The sequence below is a fragment of the Etheostoma spectabile genome, chromosome 11 (assembly GCF_008692095.1).
Source record: "Etheostoma spectabile isolate EspeVRDwgs_2016 chromosome 11, UIUC_Espe_1.0, whole genome shotgun sequence".
In the NCBI taxonomy this organism is placed as follows: Eukaryota; Metazoa; Chordata; class Actinopteri; order Perciformes; family Percidae; genus Etheostoma; species Etheostoma spectabile.
Genome location: NC_045743.1, coordinates 17825335 through 17826296, shown reverse-complemented (window position 1 = coordinate 17826296; position 962 = coordinate 17825335).

Here is a 962-nt window from a genome sequence, read left to right as displayed (position 1 = left end):
GTAAAAATATCATGAAAAGTCATAGTATTGTATGTAAAAATATCACTAAAAGTCATAGTATTGTGACATCTGACATGGGTTAGGGTTGGGTCATATCCGGCTAAAAATACTGTCATTTTCAGAAATTGAGTTTCGAGTCAAAGACAAAGTCCTCACGTCACTGCAGAAGCTGAAGTAATAATAACAATAGTGATAACATAAAGTAATAATTCAACCTACACAGCTCTGTCAAGAAGCAAATATCTCTCTGTTACAAACCTCGTCTCGTCATCCTATCCGGGAGAAGGACTCACAACAGCCTAAAAAGCTTTTCAGCTTTGAAATAATTGCACACTTTAGTAAATAAACCTATGATGTTTGAAAAACCATACATGGCAAACACTGCTGAAACGCTCATCTACATTTTTTACAGCCCTCCACATCACACGATCTGACAAACCTCCACAGCCATGGCCAGACCCTCTATTTAACCACATGCATGTGAACCACTGTGACTAACCACATTTTCATTTCCTTTTTTCCTGATACAGTAAATTAAGTTTTGCGAATTGCAGAAGCTAATTTAGATAAGGCGTGAAATCAGGGGGAGACGAGTGCAGTGGCCGCTCGTCTCCGTCCTGCTTTCTTCTTCGGCTGTTTGACATGAAGAGCAGTGGGATCCACTCAGCCAGCGTCACACTAGCTGGGACAAAGTCACCAGGTTGCTACTTGATCATCGGAAATTGGTCCTGTGTCTGCTGTTACCATCTTTAAACGTCTGAAAGATGGATTCTGGGACACTCTGAGGAGTGATACTGTCTGCCTGAGGCTATGTAAATGGGCTGAATATATAGTGCTTTTCTAGTCTTAACAACCACTAAAACCGCTTTTACATGGTACAGGACATAGTGCTATGTACTATGTACATAGTAAATTCACCATTCACACACAATCATACACTGTACAAGGTGCCACCTGCTCAA